An 18,257-nucleotide genomic window follows, 5' to 3' on the forward strand; every position below is an offset into this window, starting at 1 on the left:
AGCGGGGATGTCCGGAAAGTGGGCGTCTGGATATTGGAGGGATTACTTATATAATATATATATATATATATATATATATATATATATATATATATATTTATATATATATATTTATATATATATTACCGTATATACATACATATACATATATACATATACATATATATATATATATCTATCTATATCTATCTATCTATATATATATATATATATATATATATATTTATATATATATCTTTATATATATATTACCGTATATACATACATATACATATATACATATACATATATATATATCTATCTATATCTATCTATCTATCTATATATATCTATCTATATATATATATATATATATATATGTATATATATATATATATATATATATATATATATATATATGCCGACAAGCCAGATGTTAGGAAAGTATTTTTATAGTAATAATATACAGATATGGATGGTATCACACAATGTGCATGATGCCATGTTGGTGTCTCGAAGACAAATATCGTATGATCCTTGAAGTGTATAGCTAATATTTTGTTATGCTCTAATATTAGGTTTTGAAGTCACTCTGTTAGACTCTTTGCTACCTTCTCTTTAGATAGACTTTTTTTTTTTTTTTCATTTACCTGCCTCTCTATCAACTTACTTTCGTACTTACCATAAAGCCTTGCCTAGTTGTCTCTGCATGAATCCCTTCCTACCTACCTACTTACCTATCTACCTTACTGTCTGCCTACAGACACACCAGTGCACCTACCTTCCTATTTCTCTAGCTACCTTGTACCTACCTATCTACCCATCTACCTACCTGACTCTCTGCCTTCCTTCTTGTCTACCTACCTCCTTGCCTACCTGCCTTCCTCCTTACCTTCCTGATAACCTGTCTACCTTTTCCACCACCTATTTACCTTCCTCCTGTCTATCCCCTCCCCCGTGTCTCCACCACCTGATGAGGTAGCGACACAGCCACGAATTTAAACATTTTTTTACTATTTGCAAGTAACTGTGGGTTATAAGAATATGATTATGAAACCATTAAATACTGCATTATAGACGCCTTTTCCAATAAATACCTGTGCTATGTCTATACTCCAGTAAATAAAGACTTTTGCTTCAAGACTTGGCTCTTTTCTCTTTTTATTTATTTATTTATTGTCATTACGACACTGGGGAGCTCCGACGAGGGTGCACCAACAGGTTGAGAGCATTAATTAATATGTACAGTATATATATATATATATATATATATATATATATATATATATATATATATATATATTTCCTGTTTCTTCTACCTGTGAGTAACTCTACACTGAGTGTCAAGCCGAATGGCTTCCTGTACACAAGGAAACCATTTACAGCACTAAGTTTTAACCCTTTAACCGCGGGTGTCATTCCAGAATGACGTTGCAAAAACTGGACCAAACCGCGGGTGTCATTCTCGAATGTTTGTGAATATTTTGAATACCCCGCGTTTTTTCCGTGCGCCAATTGTTTCAAGGGAGAGTAGCTATTAAGTTCTTTCACTCCAGCCGACCCCCACCTCCCTCTTCCCCCCCTGGGGCCCCACCTCCCACCCCCTGGGCCCCCCACCCCACCCCTGACCAAGCGCGCATCAGTATCTGTCCAGCTGTGTGAGTGACAACACATGTTGATGTGGCAGTGAAGTGCAGGCAATTACAGTGCCATTTACCTGTCTCAGTGAACACAGAGTGGGTGTTTATCGTATGTGCAGTGTTCATATATGTTTATAGTATTATTATCAGAATGTGATTGGCATTTGGTAATGGTGTGTGAGCGAAAAATAGTGATTACAACACCGCTGATGTGGCAGTGAAGTGCAGGCAATTACAGTGCCTTTTACCTGCCTCAGTGAACACAGAGTGGGTGTTTATCGTATGTGCAGTGTTCATATATGTTTATAGTATTATTATCAGAATGAGGTTGGCATTTGGTAATGGTGTGTGAGCGAAAAATAGTGATTACAACACCGCCGATGTGGCAGTGAAGTGCAGGTAATTACAGTGCCTTTTACCTGCCTCAGTGAACACAGAGTGGGTGTTTATCGTATGTGCAGTGTTCATATATGTTTATAGTATTATTATCAGAATGAGGTTGGCATTTGGTAATGGTGTTTGAGCGAAGGTAATGATGTGTGAGCGAAAAATAGTGATTTTACACCCCTCACTTCTAACGGCACTGCCCGTCCTGTGAAAGTCAACAAAGTCATGAAACCTACATCAATGGAAAGCTGAAGGTTAGTACTTTCTAATGGTACCTCATTTTTTTTCTCTAGCTTTATTCTGTGCAGAGTTATTAAGGTTTAAAGGTTTGTTTACATTTGGCTGAAACCCCCGCGGGAGAGGACAGTCAGACCAAAACAATACCCGCGGTTAAAGGGTTAAACATACAACCAAAGTATGGCGCCTGATGGTTTAGTGGGTAATTGCGGCACTCTAATCGAAGCGAGCCGGTCAAGGTTTATATTGAAGGGATGGTTGGGGTTTATTGCTCACGTAATGCCACTCAGGGATGAGTGAGGCTGGCCGCTCTCATCTTATACGTCAAGACCAACTTGCCAACCCCGGGCTCCTACACTCCTCATAGGGCAATGTAGGATTGGATCTATCTATCTACCTATATCTATATCTATCTATCTATCTACATCTATCTATCTATATATATATATACAGTATATATATATATACAGTATATATATATATATATATATATATATATATATATATATATATATATATATATATATATATATATATATATATATATATATATATATACAGTATATATATACATGTATCTATATATATATATATATATATATATATATATATATATATATATATGGAGCCTCTGTGGTACAGTGGTAAAGTGTGCATTTTCATACACTGAAGAACGAGGGTTCGCGCTCCGCCAGGGTTATAAACTTTGGGAGCGTTCTTCTGGCCAAGTACTGCATTGGCGGACATCAGGGGTGCTGTTGTTGAACCAGTGTCGCATACTATAAAGTATGCTTGCACCCAGTCGGCTTGTGCAGGCCGATAACACTTGGCTCACAGACTACACACTCATCCAAAGCCACTCCAACACTGCAATACACTTACAAGCACTTCTCACCCTACATACAATCTCTACCAGACAGCCTAAACCACTTGAGAGAGATACATTGGCTATGTTGTCCCCGCTTCATTTGGGATAGGCCGGTCCTGCAGTGGACACTCAAACGGTTTCTCATCAGATGTGATTATATATATATATATATATATATATATATATATATATATATATATATATATATAGGCTGTATATGTAATCTCTACTCCGTTACTTCCTTCTTGACTCTCATACTCTCCCTTCATCCAACAGCTTGATCAATTTCCTCACCGCCTCCTCTGTTCACACAAATTGTACATCCCATGCTCACTACCTGTCCTTTCTCTACTTACCACTACCCTACCCTCAGCATTATTCTTTCACACTCACACACACACACACACACACACACACACAGGCGGACATGCGACATCGGTGCTCCATACCGAACCAACACGGCCAGTGGCATTACCTAAATTAGTATATTTGTATGAGTCAGACTCTGTACCAGGTTAGACTAAATGATTTTTCATTATTAAAAGGAAAAAAATAATAAGTTTAACAAGACTTGTTGAAACAGGAAAGAGAAGCAAGACGAAAGAATACGCTGAGTCATCTTAAGTCTGTTTAGACTACAACAACACGGGGATTGTAAGTACATGCTCTGCACTTTTAGTATTGCAAAATGGATACATACTTTAGTAAAGCAAATTTGGAAAAGAAAAGGGATAAAGGTAAAAAGCAAAATGATGATTTCTACCAAGAACTGGTTGAAGTGGAGACCCACAATAGACTGGTTGAACGTGTAAACAAACTAGAAATGGCTTTGAAAAATGAAACTGATGAAATAAAGAAGCAGATGCACTTGCAAAAGGAAGAAATAGAAAAACTAGGAAGGGAGGCCAATAAGAAAGACACAACCATCAGTGAACTAACAGTGGAATTGAGTACAGTTAGGAAGAAAATGAGTGAAATGGCAAGTACAGTAGTGAATCACGAGAGTGTTATGGAAGAGTTCAAAAATGACACAGAGACAATTAGGCAAGTTAGCAGTCTTATTGACCAGAGCAGTGATATTGAGGAGAAGATAACACAGGTGAATGAAGCTGTGCAAAGCTACAAAAATGATGTAGAAATCACGTATGCTGAAATGGTGAAAGTAAAGAAAGACTTAGAAACAAGGATGGAGGAAAAAAGCATTAAAAAGGAAGTGAAAAGAATAATCCAAAACAATCCAAAGTTAGTCAGAGATTCAGTAGATATAAACAAATCTATAGTAATCACTGGTATAGAAGAGGAAGAAGTAAAAAACAAGATCACAAGAGACAAAAAGGAGATGGCAAATGTAATGAGCTTACTGAAAGATGTATCAGAGGAAATCTGTAGTAAAGACATAGAGGAACACAAAAGGTTAGGGAAATATGAGAAAAGCAAGAAAAGACCTCTAAAGGTGACTTTCCAGAGTGTAAACACTGTGGAAGAGATACTAAAAAATGCAAAGAATCTTATGGAAAAAGAGGAGTTCAAAAATGTATGGATAAAAAGATGCCTAACACAAGAGGAACTGGAATTACTGAAAGAGAAAAGGGAGGAAGCAAAAAAAAAAAAAAAATGAAGGAAGATCAGAAGAGGAGAAGAAGAAATTTTTTTACAAAGTAATAGGATTGCAGGTACGAAGGTGGTACACAAACAGGATGGAATAAAAAGGAGGAAGGTAGTAGAACCATGTCATGACAAGTATATAAACAAGATGATAAAGTTGATGTATTCAAATGTGGATGGAATGGTATCTAAATTACTAGAGATGAATGATTATGTCAGAGAAAATGAACCACAAATAATATGCCAAACTGAAACAAAATTAACACCAAGGATATCCAATGACATACTAAACTTAGAGGAATACAATATATGGAGAAGAGACAGAAATTTAAAATAAAGGAGGAGGAATTATAATATTAACTAAGAAAAATCTAAAAGTCAATGAAATAAAACTAGATATACCATCACAAGTAGAACTGATTGCAGTAGAGATCAACACATCTGAAGGTAAAGTAATTGTAGCCAATTTGTACATGCCACCCAGATCAAACACATGGGAAAGAGATGAATATGAGGACCTGGCGGAGAGTACAATTCAGAGTTTAAGATCATTACTACATAAAATGGAAGAGAAATCAGAAAGAATTATACTAACTGGGGATTTCAATACAAATATAAATTGGAATACTCTAGATATAATTAGCCAAGAAAACTGTTGGGACCAAAAGCTCCTGGATCTCGTACAAGAGTTCTTCCTAACGCAACATGTGAGGGAAACCACCAGAAAAAGAGGACTTGATGTACCTTCAGTGCTAGATCTATTATTTACTAGGCAAGAAAATGATATTGACAGTTTATTATATCACCGTCCACTCGGCAAAAGCGATCATGCAATACTAAATTATAACTTCAGGATAGCATATGACATAGTAAACAGCAATGACAGTTACAAAAAGAGCCTAAACTATAAAAAGGGAAATTATCAAGACCTAAAGAATTATTTCTTAGAAGTTGATTGGGAAAATGAGCTTAGAGGACAAGGTTTAAATGCTGTATACAAAAAGTTCTGTGAATTTTATGAAATGGGAGTCCAGAAGTACATCCCACAGCACAAAGAAGCAGATAAGAAAATACAGAAATAGTTCAATACAGAATGTAAAAAATTAAAAGAAAGAAGAGATTTGTTGTGGAATAGATACAGAAGACATAATAGTGAAAGGGCATATAATAATTACAAACAGGCAAGAAAGGATTATACAAGAATAAAGAGAGAAGCCCAAAAACAGTTTGAGGAGGATATAATAAATAAAAGTAGTGATCAACCAAAGCTATTTTACAGCTATATCAGAATCAAAACCAAAGTAAAAGATATAATACAAACAATTACGGACGAGGGAATCACTTATACACAAGAGAAAGATATGTGTGAAGCACTAAATAAGAATTTCCAATTAGTTTTTACAGAAGAAAACAATTTTGAGAGGGACTATGTGGAACATGCATGTCTACACATACTACCAGATATACAAATAGCAGAAAAAGTAATACAGGATGAGTTAAGTAGATTAGACAGAGGAAAAGCAAGTGGTCCTGATGAAATTTCAAGTTGGGTACTACGAGAATGTGCAAAGGAGTTAAGTAAACCATTATTTTTAATTTTCAAGAAATCCTTGAGTCAAGGTAAACTACCTGATATTTGGAAAAAAGCAAATATCGTCCCCTTATTCAAGAAAGGAAATAGACAAAATGCACTCAACTACCGACCAGTATCACTGACCAGTGTTGTAAGCAAGGTATTAGAAAAGCTTATAAGAAAAGCTTGGGTAAATCATCTAGAAGAACACAGTATGATAACAGAAAGACAGTTTGGTTTCAGAAAAGGAAAATTATGTGTTACTAATCTGTTGAGCTACTATGACAGAAACAAACACAATACGGGAAAGGGAAGGATGGGTGGACAGTATCTATTTAGACTTCAAGAAAGCTTTTGACACAGTACCACACCCAAGACTTTTATGGAAACTGTACCATCAAGGAGGAATTCGAGGCAAACTGTTTTGTTGGATGCAAGACTTTCTCATAAAAAGAGAAATGAGAACAGTACTAAGAGGAAACTACTCATCATGGAAAGAAGTGACTAGTGGAGTACCACAGGGTTCAGTGCTGGCACCAATCATGTTTTTAGTGTATATAAATGATATAAACAGTAACACTGGAAGTGAGAGCTATCTGAATATGTTTGCAGATGATGCAAAAATACAAAGGAGAATTACTAACACAGACTCTTGTAAAGAGCTACAAGAAGAATTAAATAAACTTCATGAATGGAGTAATACATGGCAAATGGAATTCAATGTGGACAAGTGTCATGTAATCAAGTTTGGTAAAAGTGGAAAAAGACCTGATTGGGATTACAAGTTAGGAAATAAAACCCTATACACATAAGAAAGAGAGAAAGACCTAGGTATGATCATTAATAACAGACTATCTCCGGCTGACCACATCAGCGAGAAGGTACGGAACATGTATACACTGCTTGCAAATATGAGAATAGCATTCACATACATAAATGAAGACATGCTAAGAAGGATAATAACATCATTCATTAGACCAACCCTGGAATATGCATCAGTAGTCTGGAGTCCTCATCTCAAAAAGCACATAGAGAAGATTGAAAAAGTTCAAAGGGCCGCTACAAGATGGATACCAAGCTTTTGGGACCTAAGCTACGAAGAAAGACTAAATAAACTGAATCTACCAACACTACAGGAGAGAAAGAAAAGAGGTGACATGATAATGCTATATAAGTGCATATCAGGGAAGGAGAAAATAGACATAAATGATTACTTAACATATGGAGAAGCATCAGCAAGAGGACACTGCAAAAAACTGCATAAGAAGAGAGGTGATAAAGACGTAAGGAAATTCAGTTTCCCAAACAGAGCAATTGATCAATGGAATGCACTACCGAATGAAATAGTGTGTGCCAAAACAATTCACAAATTTAAGGATATGTACGATAAATATGGTTTAAGACACGGGACAGTACGAGCTTGACTCATTCCTGTAAAGATACAATTAGGTAAGAATTAGGTAAGAACACACACACACACACACACACACACACACACACACACACACACACACATGCCCTGCTCGGTACTTCACTCCCCTTGTACCCACTCTGTTCACTCCTATTCTTCTCAGTTCACCTGTCAGTAACAACTCTACCCATCTGTGCCCCCATCATCCCTCTCCTACCTGCCTTTGGTACGGTGCCTGGAGCCATAGATTGAATATCCCTCCTCAGTCCTGAGGCCGGTAAATTGACTTGGGACGGATGGCAATTTGGATGGAGTGGGAGGCCACGGTGGGTGCTCTGTCGATATAGCCATACATATATCTCTTTGTCCCCGTCCCCCTTACTAGTGAAGACAGGAACTGAGTTGTATGCCGTTTTCCCTCCTTCAGTATTTTATTTGTCGTAATTCCTCCCCCCCCCCTCTCTCTCTCTCTCTTTCTCTCTCTCTCTCAACACACACACACTTTTTTCTGGAAATTTTGGCTGGAGAGATTGTTAGGAGGGAATAGAGAGCGTGTCTATTTTCTTTAAAGTTTACCTACTTTACGTTATACACATAGTTCCGTCTATTGGAAGGATTCCTAAGCTGAGAGAGGTATGGTATGTTTCTCTGCCAATACACGCTAGTTTTTGATATAATGTGTCAAGGAGGATTATGTCCGACATACCCTACGCAGTCGACTTGGTGAAATAGTAGGCAACCTTTTGAACTTATTTGTAACTTGCTCACAGTTACTGTAGGAGGTATGGTTTATTCTTGGACTGGCCATGTACTGTGACTGTGGAGAAGTGTTCGAGGTGGCCATGGTGCCTCCAAAACACTTAAAATATTAATAGGTAACATCAAAACAAGACTCCTTAAATTCTCAGGTCTTGTTCACAACACTTGACAACCCCCGACCTTCATATTTGTATCCCTCACACGCATTTGTCTGCTGTCTTAATTTTTATAATTATTATTTTTTGTTAAATGATATATGGTGAAGTTTTGTCATAATTCCTATTTTGTCAGCCCTGTTACAGCGGCTATTTCTCCATTAACAATGCAATCCTTAATGGTGATCGCCTACAATAAAATATTAATGCAAGTTGAAATCAAGGTATAATGTGTCCACATTTAAATACTATCGTCCCTGCTACTGCTACTCTGTTTTACCAGTTTAACACTCACTGTCACTTCTGTAATCCGTCTACTACCATTAGTGCAGCGTGTCAGCAAATATGTATTCAACTGTTATAGTGAGATATTCTGTAAAGATCCATATTATCGTAATACTCCCCGAAATATTCAGCATAAAGGGATGTTTCCACATTCAGCAGCAGCGCATGAAGCTGCCAGTGGCACACTCTCGACGTCCAGACAATTTGATTCAAGGGTGAGATGGAGTGGACAGGGAACTGGAGGGCTGGGGAAGGGGTCCAGCCAGCGCCATCAACCCTCCTGTCAGGTGCACTCCAGTCCAATAGGGAGATCGTCTCAACGCCCGGCTACCCATGTGAGTCCGATAGGATGGACAAGGGCTCACGGCTTCAACCCACTCAATTGTTCATGTAGATCTCGTTCATCATCATCATCATCATCCTGCATCCTGTTTCTACGCCAGCTCCCCAAAGCATTAAGGGATTATTCCTTTGATCAGATTTGTCTATCTGTCCTGTTTGTCTGTCTCTCTCTCTGTTAGTAAGATTATCGAAATACTATTAGCTGGAAATGTACTGTACCAATTTATGTAGAGTGATTAAAGGCAATAATAGTGAAGGTGATAAGTTTTTGGTCGAAAGAGGTCATAGGTCATAGAACAAACACAAGGGTAAGAACCAGTTTTGATCCTAATTTGAAGGAGAGGAAAGGGTGGAAGGATTTAATTTTGAAGGAATCGATTATTTTTTAAAGCTCACAGGACAAGGAAACGTTCGGCTCTGTATCAGAAATAGGCTTGATCTGAGTTGGAACAAGCTTCGTAGTAGGGTTAAGGTTGCCCGAGGATAAAAATTAATATCAATTTTGAGAAGAATAGGAATAAGGTCAGGGTCACAAGGTAAGGTCAACTTGATTCCCTGAACTGATTTTAACCAAATTTGATGGATGGGCTGAGACTCTGATAACAATAATGTAATTCGATTATAGGGGAATCAGTGAAATATGAAAAGTACCGGGCAGGATTAAAATTTTTCCTTCGGGCACCTGCTATACCCGAGCACGTTGCTCATCGATTCCAGTGAATGGGAACGAATCGGGTTATAAAAAAATACTGTAAATCAGAAACGGGAACATGATTAATCACGTCTACATCATTATTTTACAAAAAAAAACAAAAAATTAATTCCAGTATTTCAAAACCACACACACAAAAAAAATAAATAAATAAATAAAATAAATAAAAATAAAACATCAGTGATCGTGTGGACGGGCCTTTTGACCGATTGTCCGGCGCCGGTGTTGTGCTAATCTAATATTCCTTGTACACTATTAAAATATGTGGGCAGATCCAGAAGAAGTAAATGTATGGTGTAACAAAATGCTGAACTGCCTTTATCATTCAGCAAAATTTTGAGTATATTAACTTCTTTGCTGCACAGCAACATTGATTGCATCATTGCTTTCGCCTGACAGCATACAGTATTCAATCACAAACCAATTTTTACTATTCATCTCACTACAACTGAGCAATCAATTTTTTCTACATCAACCACCACTGTAGCACACATTTTTTCTATAACTACATTCCTCTTGACCATAACTACCACAGAACTACAGTGTGTTAGGAAAACCGCTGTACTGAAGAACACATACCATCTAAAACTTCTTACACTTCTACACCTCACACTGGACTTACACTGCTACGCCTCAAACTGCCGCAACTCACACTGCCAAACTTCATACTGATACACCTCACACTGTCACTTCTTACACCACACTTTGCATTGCCACACCTCACAGTACTGCAACTCATCGTCACATTTTACACCGCCACACTTCACGATGTCATACCTTGAAGCACACTTCCACGTCTCACGCTGCCATACCCCACACTAAGACACGTTAAAGTGTGCACTTTTGTATCACAACTACAACACTATATACAAAAACATCTCACACTGTCACTTCTTATCCTACAACCTCACACTGTCACACTTACCACTGACACACACCATACTGCACACTGAATATCACTGCCACACATTACAGTACACATTTAACACGTTCACATTTAACACATCTCACGAACACTTCATACTGCCAAGCAACATTCATCTACTACCAAATCCTAGAAGTCACACTTCCTTACCTCGAGTTGCCATATCACACACGGCCTCACTTTACGCTGACACACCTGACGTGGGTACACCTCACACGGTAAAACGTTAGGCCTCACACTATCACATCTCATACTGCTATACTTTTTACTACGACACCTCACATTGGCACACCTTACCCTGCAAACTCACATTGTCACACATCAAACTGAGACTCCCACTAATACACGCACAACATATTGCTACGCATCATACGTCATACTTAACACATCTCATGAACGATTCACACTGTCAAGCAACATTCACATACCACTAAATTCTAGACGCCTCATTATCCTACCTCTAGTTGCCATATCACACACGGTCTCATCTAACACTGTCACATCTTGCACTATCATTTTTCACACTCCCACACCACACACTACCACATTTAACACTACCACGCCGCACACTACATACTTTATACAACTGTTCTTCCAAGTTACACCTCACTAGGCGCCAACTGTGGTTTCTTATAGTAAATGTATTTTCCTAACAGCTGGCCCATCAGCATTAACATCATCTGTGCTGCTACTTTTATAACATCACACTATCATCATTGCAGCTGTGCACTCACATGTTCACTGTTTCCCTCACTACCTCACCATCAATGAAAGTTGTGATCAATAATCCTTTCACACACTCCTGAAACAACATAAAAAACTAATTGTGACCTGGAACCTCAATCATTAATCCAGAGCCCTGTATTTATAAACGAATTACTGCATGTGACTCTATACACCATTACCATGACAAGACATGTCTATCAATTCCTCAAGTACAATCACGTTCCTTAAATAATGGAGCAACTTTACAGTTCCTACCAACTTTACATTATTTGAATACTGTACTTATAAACCTGTTAACATATTAGTGCCACCACACAAATTTACCACTAGTACCACAACTACACCATTACAACAACACCGCCAACAATACCATAACACCATCACCATCACAAAACCAACGTTACCAGCAGTACTAACATTACTACACCACCAGCACCACTTTCATAAATCCACACCAGTCATTGCGACAACAGTGCCACGGTGTATGCAGAGCTGCTAACATTACACCACCATCACGGAATGCCCCCAAATAATACCATAACACCACCATCATCATCGACACCTATTCCCTCCTTTGTATGTCCCACTAGGGTGGCCCACCAGTGTATGAGGATTTTTTTTTTTTTTCGAGGGCTTTCCTCTCACCCCCTAATTCGAACCAATAGTGGAAAATAAAATACTGAAAGTTTCACTGTGATATCTCTTTATTTAGGGTATGCTCAAAGCCATCGATTTCCTAATCTTGATAAAATAAAGCATTTTCTCTTCAGCAGGTGAAGCATGACTACTATGCGGACAAACAGTCAATTATATCTGCTAAAAAGCAGTGCCCCATATATTGGAGGGTTGAAGCTCCCCTCCGAAGGTAATGCCTTCCTCCACTACTTGTTTGCCTTGAAGGACCTTAAGATGAACAAGCATGAAGCAGCCCAGGACGCCATCTCTGCGTTGAAAGTCACATGGGACAACGCCAGGATGCGAATTCGTCCACTTCAGCATGCAGTTATCCAGAATGAGAGACACATAGAAGTGTGGGAGAGCCTGAAGAAGAACAGGCGTCATTGAAGCAAGACTCAGCTGAAGAATGAGCAAAAGTTTGTGGCAGAACCGGAAGACCTTTGTGATATTGCTCATCAGGACACTGAGGGACAGATGGACAATGTCGCAGATCATAAGTTCCTTCAACTTCAGAGGGAACCTGGTCGTCCTGGCTGTATATCTGGGTTGGACATCACGTTGATACAGAAGGACAAGGGAAAGGCGAAGAGAGAGGCAGCAGCTGCATACAGGAGAACAAAAAGCGAGAAGGAGAAATCCAGGTACCGCCCGGATGTTGTTCCTGAGACGTCCTCATCTTCAAGTATCAAAGATACCATCAGTGACGTCCAGCCACCTGGTGTTGTTGGAGGGGCATGTTTCCGACCGAAAAGGAAAAGGAATGTCTTCATCCCTCACATATTGGTGGTGATAGATAGATTGAAGACGAATGACCAAAAAGGAGTTCATACAGTCGCAGTCTTTCTCCATGCAACTGGGCACAAAGTCATTGAGTACAATTTGAGCTGCTCCTTCATTTAAGGATATTGAAAGATGTTTCAGGAACAGCGCCCCTGAGATCTGAAAGAACAGTTCCATTTGCAGAAGACTCTAAGGGTATGGTCACACTGAACCTGATGAGCGGGGAGGCGTGAGCGGGGAGGGATGAGGCAACACGATAAAACACACTAAATTCTATGTGGGTGGCTAGTCGCTACGCGATGCAGCATGTTCCAAAATGTTGCGCACTACCTAAAGACATCCCCACTCCCCAGGCATTTGCATCATCATTCAGTCATGCTGGTACTGCGTGTTGGGACGGTTGGGTTCTGGTAGTTATGTCTACTGAACAACTTATTGGAGCCGTGTACCACAAGAGAGCTGTGTGGAATCCAAATGATTCACTCCACAAAAATACTGGAGTGTTGAAGAAACGTCAGGAAGACATCTGCGAATAGCTGCATACAAATGGTAAATTATAATCGAGCATTATTTTGTCATGTGATTGCTTAAGTAACGTTTCTTCCACTCTTGTTATAAAACCTATCACTGACCATTAATGTCTAGAATTCATACTAGTATTTAGTGTATACACTATATGTATTCATATATGCATATGCATAATGAACGTCGACAATTTTATTATTTATCAATACATACGTCTATGAAATATAATTCAGTAGATAGTGAATTGTTCAGCAGATATTTCACAATAGGCATGTTTCTGACCAGGGGCGCAGCCAGAAAAAATACTTTGGGGGGGGGGGGCCACAATGACTAACCATGAGAAATATAAAAACACAATGCACTTCACCATTTGGGTTGATGTATGGCAAAATCACCCATCATACTGATTTTTTATTACCTGAAAGTACCAAAAAAATATAACTTCTCCATGCTGCTCGATCTCTGGCAGCTTCCTTATTCAGTCCCTTATCCCTGAGATCACACTCAGTGACCTTGTCCTAGGTCCTTTTTGGTCAAACTCTTCCAACCCTACCCCTAACATTAGCATTTATCAATTTCTGCACCCCATTATCATCCCCCATGCTCTCCACATGCCCAAACCATGTCAATCTACCTCTCCTCATCACAACACTAATGCACGCCAATCCCATATACCTCACAACTCTTCCAGCATAAACCTAGCCCCCCTCCCCGCCCATGCCTCGTACTTAAGGACGCACTGCACTATACATATTCCGTAGTTCAGAGTTCCACAAAGTTACCTGTAGTTATTTATGCTGAAGAATTTCACTGAGAATTATGCTTTTCATAATCATGAATGGCTTTGTCCACCTCTAGCATCGTAAAACGTTAGTTCCTGCTAAAAATCATCAGTATACAGTATATCATCACAAACTGGCCAGTTACATTTCTCAGTTCCTCTCCTTTCCAAACAGTTCATTGTACAACTCTTTTTCTCTGTTTTTAACACTATAGCGATATATGCGTTTTTGCCATAATCCACATCACAGTATTTTCACTCTATAGGGCATGCATGCAGCCTGGAAATGAGAAATATCTACTGGTAGACACCCCAAACCACCATAAACACAGCAAACTATAAAATATAGTAGTATATAATGCATGAAAAGTAGGCTTTTCCTTGCAAAAATCACAAATGAAATTGTTGTCCAAACTCACCCTGGGTAAAAAAATGGTGGGAGAGTCGGGACAATTGTCTATTAATCCTTCAGCACTGCTCTGCTCTAAAAATGCATTTTCTGGATAAATCACAAAGGACAATTGAAGCTTTCACCCACCAAAAAGTAGATCTCTGAAACTAACTGTGGGAGAGGAAAACTGGCAAAATATGTATTTTCAAAAATGAAATTCTATAAAGGTCAAAATGCTACCCTTTCATATTTGCACATTTTTCACGCATTATTCGTGGTTCTATAGAAAACTAGTATCAACCCACCATGTCCCGGCAGATTTTTCACCACTGACCCACCCCCCGATCCCAGCAGATTTTCAAGGAGTTTTTCCTTGGCTAAAACCTCCGCTTTTCATGAGAAACATAAAAAATTCAGAGAGAAAGTGCTCAGTTGAGTTTAGAAATACCAAATACAGATAACAGCACCCTCACCTTGGTACCGTGTTTTCTCAGGCCAGGCTCCAGAGAAGACGTTTTCTTGGGAGGGGTAACTATTCCAAACGATTATATGTAAACATTTATTTATTTAGTACAAATTTATATGTGGTACAAGAACATACTGGTTTTCACACAATAATACAGGCAATATAAGAGTTGTTCATTCACCATAAACATCAACATATGGCACCTTCCTTTACGACATTACCGCCTCATCACTTCTGCTTGTTTCTTCCTCTGGCTTCTTTCTTGCTTTGTCCTCCACCTCAGGAATCGCTTTTGCCTTGAATTTCGTCATTGGAGAGACTGTGATGTGACATGTCTTTACTGGCCAGGTCACTACCAACAGGTGAGTTGACGAGAAAATGGCGTGCAGGGGGGAGGGGGGTCAGGTGGGGCCAGGCATTATCCCCACCTGACGTTGAGTAGAGGAAGGTCTCCCACATATGCCTACCAAAAATCACCCATGAAACTCGAATAATGTGCAAATGACGGACCTCACAATTGCAAAACGTATGGATACGTTGTCGGGTGTCACTGTGACAAAACGTGGCAACGTATCCATACGTCGTTAGGATGCCTTGGGTTAATAACATTTGTAAAGCTGGGGCGGGGCTGTTGGCTGGGCCAAATGTCCTGGCATTTGGCATTGTAGTGCCCACTGTTCTAACTCACCCTGTGTCCCGCACTGTCCCAGCTCACCACACTCAATGCTAATGTCTGTGGAAATCCATCATCTGTTAAATACTTCACTTAGTTCAATGATGATTAGTTTACTTCAGTGATGGCTGCCACATATGGCACAGGTAGCTAAAGCCTGGAAAATATCACAAGGAAAATCTTAAGCAATCATTGGCTTCCAGTTTCTGCGTGCACCTACAGTTATGTAGAGCTCATGGCATGACATTACCATTTGTTATTATTACTGGCAGTAATAATATCCTCTACAGTGTAATACATTTGCTAAACATGAACTGACCTTTTAGAACTTGAACTTGAAGTCCAATATACAGTACTTGATTGCTCCGGCTGCTTCCATTTCATAATAAAGTGATCCAGGGAAAATCACGGAACACATCTTTTCATTTCGTCACAGTTCAGCATGCAAGTAGGGTAATTAGCAAGTTGTATGAACTGGTCACTGATGCAACACAATCTGATGAGAGTTGGCTGATGACTGATGAGCCAATGACACTCAGCTGATGGCCGGTAAACATTGCAACGATAGTTTATTTTTCTTCCCAGTTCTGCCACATGTAGGCCTACATGCCCACATGTACTCCTAACTAGTTAATTACATAAACCTACCTATTACTAGTGGAGTTTCTCGTTTTGAAGATAATGTGTCGAAAGGTACATCAAAAAATTGAAAATTTCGCCAAGCGACACACGTTTCTTGCTTCCTTTCCCACCTCCTTTCCTCACCCATCCGGGCGCCAACGGCTCCTCGTGCGTAACTTTGAATATCTGTCTCACATCTAAAGTAAAGTAAGTCTTACAAAGTATATGTGCATACAAGACTTCTTACTCAGAATTGCATATTTTTTCAGTTCTCCAAATATATTACACCCTAGATTAAACAAGTATTCGACATTTAAGGTTCGCAGTCTATTCTCAAACAGACATAGAAATTCGGGGAGGGCCCGGGCCCCCTTGGCCCCCCTCCCTGGCTGCGCCACTGTTTCTGACATCTGTCGCCCATGAGGTTGCCGCTTCCTATTTGGACAAGCATCGTGTTGATGCTCACCTCGCTGCTCATCACTCAACGCTACCTCCACGCTTGTCGCATTCAGTGTGGCCGTAGCCTAACACTGCATACTGACAAGAAGCTGATGGAAGATCTCGCAGGAATTGAGAAAGCAAATCGACTTCAGCGGTGGCTGAATCGGTAGAGAGGCAGCTTGCAGTCCTAATGGACTCAGGATCGAATCCCGGCTGGGGCAGGGAACAATTTAAGGATTTGAATTTCGTAAAAAGCAGACTTTCCTGATCTACCAGATGACCCACCGACATGTCATAAAAGTACCCCCGCTAATACCAGTACACCAGTCCTGTATGAGACAGCCCTAGCATATATTCATTATGGACGGTGTGCGTTAACGCCAAAGTGGTGACATGTGGAGGTGTAGGAGGACTACTGGGCCCTGGGATAGGCCACTGCCCCCAAGAAAATAGGCCCTGAGCCTTTGCCCAGAGTCGGACACGTAAAAAAAAAAAAAAATAGTGTCTGGATCAGAAGTTGAGCAGCTGCTAGCTGTGCCATCACTTCTAAATAGTCATGAGCCTCCATAGTGGAGTCTGCTACCTGTTCTCAAGAGCTTTGGGCCGAGACCCTCTCTTCTTTGCCTGTCGGCACCACATCTTGGAGATCTTGCTGCAAGTTGCCTTCAGTACCATAATGAGCCAATCAGATGGTCATGACATTCAGATCTTGAAGGGATTCCTGTAATATTGGCCCTATAACTTCTTCACAGACATCATGGCTGATGTGGAGGACGAAGATGTTCTTGCAGCCGTCCAGGAACGAAAGGAAGAACTCATAACATTCCTCTCACAACAGCTGGACATTCCACATCTTCGTGATGATAATCAAGAATTGTTGGAGCTCTCTCTTCAGTTCCTCAGGGTGAAGTTTCCTTTTGGGCACCTATTCTGGAAGTCTGGAGGCTTGCACCATGCACAATTCATGGCCTCCTGCTCTACAGCTTAAAGATATTCATCTTTCGAGGTACAGGATTGATGTTTCTTGAGGCCAGCTTCGAGGCCTGAAACAATTCTGCATATTTGGAATCCTTTTCTACTATATGTGAAGCCTTGGTTCAAATCTCATCCCGTTACTAAAGCTCCTTTGACGGACTTGAACCTGCTACAGATTCTCCATAAGTCTTCCATCCCCACACCCAAACAGACATTGAAAAAAAATTGCTTGGACACTTGTGGTTCTTGAGTGAGCAACTGGCAGCCCTACGTTCTTCGACCCAAGTGTGGATGTAGCGGAGAAAAGAGCCATGCTCCAAGC

This window comes from Coenobita brevimanus, chromosome 52 (genome assembly GCF_032717465.1).
Source record: "Coenobita brevimanus isolate Jiangsu-jjx chromosome 52, ASM3271746v2, whole genome shotgun sequence".
Taxonomy (NCBI): Eukaryota; Metazoa; Arthropoda; class Malacostraca; order Decapoda; family Coenobitidae; genus Coenobita; species Coenobita brevimanus.